At 45.3% G+C, this 3,606-nt stretch overlaps 1 long non-coding RNA gene across 1 annotated transcript; it reads left to right on the forward strand.

Moving 5' to 3' along the window:
• Window positions 1-1,472: 1,472 nt before the first annotated feature.
• On the forward strand, window positions 1,473-2,758 carry LOC125548926. The gene is made up of 2 exons (XR_007301200.1): window positions 1,473-2,433; window positions 2,511-2,758. It is a non-coding gene; the product is annotated as an uncharacterized LOC125548926 (long non-coding RNA).
• Window positions 2,759-3,606: the final 848 nt, after the last annotated feature.

Consider the following 3,606-nt stretch of genomic DNA (forward strand, 5'->3'; position numbering starts at 1 on the left):
TTTTTTAAAAAATTTTGGTTAAATCTGGTCAAACTACTTATTCAAGAAGTATTAATGTTACTACATAATTATTCAAGAATATTAGTGTTACTAAATAATTATTTCAATTTTTTGAATTTTGGTCAAATCTGGTCAAACTATGGTCAAACTATGGTCAAACTTATTCAAGAAATATTAGCGTTACTAAATAATTACTGTTTTTTCAGAATAATAGTTTCAAACTCAAACTGTGAAATGTGTGACTTCATACTCAAGCTAAACTCCTGAAGGTTAATAGGATTAACATCTTACTATTGTCAGAAAAACAACAAGTGCAGACTTGGAAACGAAGGAGAATAGAACCCGAAAGTTAAGTGTGCTCGGGCTGGAGTAGTGAGAGGGATGGGTGACCGGTCGGGAAGTTAGATGATTTGGAATGAATGATCCACACTCACGCCACGTGGTGGCACTTTAACGCCAGTTCGTGCCAAACCGATACTAAGGAGGGGCATTTAGTGCCGGTTCTATAACCGGCACTAAAGGCCCTTACAAACCGATTTTAAATCTCCGTTTCTACTAGTGATGTGATACGTGTCCATCGACCACGTCGGTGGATCGTTCTCCGCAGAGCTGGCGCGCAGTCGCATGCATGGCATGTGATCGATCCGAATTCTAGGCACGTTGTGCTTTGCGTCGACGAACGTACGATATCGGTGGATCGTTCTCATCCACAGAGCTGGCGCGCAGTCGCATGCATGGCATGTGATCGATCCGAATTCTAGGCACGTTGTGCTTTGCGTCGACGAACGTACGATACGATCGGAGATCTCCCCTTTTCTATGCGAGATGTAGTTTTGAGACTTGTGACTGGTTTATTTTTGCGTGTGCGTGGCATGCATGCATGTAACGCTACCTATAGGATCTGTTCGGATTTATTCGTCGTTTGTCTATGTTCATGTATTTTTAGATTGAATTTTTCACATCTATGCTACTCTTCATCGGTGAGGGTTGTTGTTCTGATGAGATGGTCCTATGTAGCCTTAGCAGACGACTTTTCGACTGTCTACTGCAATAAATTTGTCCGGCTTCAACAAAGAAGGGACGATGACGGCCGCGCGCCTTTAGCTCGCTTTAATTTTGTAGCCATCCTTAGGTGATCAATAAATCTGGATGTAATTTTTATTTTTTTTATTGTTTTTTGTATTATTATGATTAGAGATGAATAAATCAGAAATTTTCTAAACAAAACTAGTTGAGAGGAGTGATCACTGGAGCAGTGGCATCTCGCGTTCATCGGGTATCACGGCCACGATTAAAAACATTAACGTGTGCATCAGGTGCGTTCCCTGGGCTATGCCACCTCAGCACTTTTACTGTCGCAATTTTTTTACGCTCGATCGCTAGCGATGCCCAGGCTATCGCTGTTTTTACTGTGCATCGTCGAGAGAAAGAAAGAAAAGGAGAAAACGCGTGAACTGGGCCCCTTTTCATCTCTCACACGCAGGCAGCCTCCCTCCTCTCTTGTTTTGGCTTTCCACTCCTGAGCTAGGGCCGCCGCCGCCGCCGCTGCCGCCCCATCGCTCCTCCGGCGCTGGCCATCGAAGGAAGGTCATCTTCTCCTCTTGGTGGCTTCCTCATAGCAAGGTTGGGCGCTACTCCTCCGCACAGCCCCGTCGGCAATAACGAGAAGGCGGGCGGCGCCGCGAGCTCTCGTCCCGAGGAAACCGCAGGAGGACGAGGTTGATGCGGTCGTCCGCGGCTCCTCCGACGGCGAGGCCAGCCTCCTTTTCACCTCTGCTAGACCCGCAGGTCCAGACTATTTGGAAGTGAAACGTCAAACCCTGGTGATTTGGGTCTGTGTTCAAGGGGAGGCAAGTCTAGATTTGCATTTGTTTTCTCATGGTGTTGTACTTACTATAGTAAAATTATAAATTTTGACTGGATGGTGAGAAATCTGTGAATGTGTATTGAGAAATCAATACAAAGCTTCCAAGTTTTTATGCAATCTTGAGCATTTTCCCACTACTAAAAGTGATAGTTACAGTGTGTGATGAATTTCTGAATAAGATAGTTAAGCTTCTATATGATTCAGGCTTTGACAAAATAAAGATTCGCATAGTAGCCATAATTCTTCTCTCTCTCTCTCTCTCTCTCTCTCTCTCTCTTTGCCTCCTTTTAGACTCTATACTAGCCCCTCTCATACTACTTCACTACCATCATTTATCACATTGTACACTGGGCGATCAAACTAATATCCATATATCTTGCATCAATATTGTAGTTATTGATGACATAGCTTATGAGGAAAGACCATGGTAAATGAAGAGACAACGTTACACTGGCTTCTATCTCTGTGAGGTCAGTAGCAATATGGTCATTTGATGCAACAAACCAGAGGAACAAGTCCAGGTTCATCAATCATAGTTGTGAACCAAACACGGAGATGCAGAAATGGTTAGTTATATTGTACTACTTATTATATATCTTTGTTGATAACCCTGATATTTGCTAATGGTATCATGTTATTTCAGGACTGTAGGTGGATAGACCAGAGTTAATTTCTCAAGCAAGTGGAGGTCCAGTGGCATGAGAGCAAGATTGTTAAAGGTCCAAGTCTGTGTAGGTCCTTAGTTATATTTCTGGCCAGGAGAAGGAAGAAGTGTTGCTTGACTGGAATGAGATTGCAGAGAAATTTGGATGTCATTTGCTACATCAAGTAGTCTGGTGTGATCTCCACATTCACACGAAATATACTTATGTGAAGTTCAATTTTATTGTTTAGGCTTGCTCTACTTTATGAAAGGACACCTTTTCTGTTGTAGTTATATTATCGTGCCTTCCATTTCTAACCACTAACATGTAATTGTCGCTCTCGCTAAACCAAGTCTACTGTCATACAAACATGTTAACAAATACGATAGCATGATTTGTGCTCACAATCCCGTCTCAAGAGGCGCCACCAGGTGGCGCCCCAACCACTAGTGGTATTAGAGGTACTACGAGCTGGGGCGCGTGGCGCGCCTCGTGAGCGTTGTGCTTGTGCGAGCCGTTGCTAGCGAAGACCGAAAAAACAACACTCGTGGAGTATGTGGTAAAAAGACGGCCCGAGCGTCTACAGCCGGACATTGCAAATCCGCTCTTTCAAACCCGTCTGGACGTGTTCGTAGGCATTGACCGAATACGTCTTAAATTAACCACTTTGCATCTGTCTTCCTCATATTGTATCCCTCTTCATACAAAACATACAAAAATAATTCTACGTACTACATCTACATACTATCCTATCTACTCTTCATCGTCAGAGATGTCCACGACGACGGTGCCGAACGCCGGCTGGACGGGCGGTTAGAAGGTCTCCAGCTCATCCTCCTCCTGCTCGACCTTATCCATGTAGGCGAACATCTCCGCTTCCTCCACGGCCTCTTGCGCCTCTATCTCCTGCCGGCGACGTCGTCTTCCCTCTGCAACCATTGAGGATGGCCTGCTGCTCCGCCTACAGATCCCCGTCGCCAGTGTCTCCCACATCCTCCTCCTCCGGCTCCTCCGGCTCCTCCTCCTCCTCCACCCCCATCCCCACCACCACCACCACCTCCTCCTCCTCCTCCTTCGGATCCACTGCATCCGGAG

The sequence above is a fragment of the Triticum urartu genome, chromosome 3 (genome assembly GCF_003073215.2).
Source record: "Triticum urartu cultivar G1812 chromosome 3, Tu2.1, whole genome shotgun sequence".
Lineage (NCBI taxonomy): Eukaryota > Viridiplantae > Streptophyta > Magnoliopsida > Poales > Poaceae > Triticum > Triticum urartu.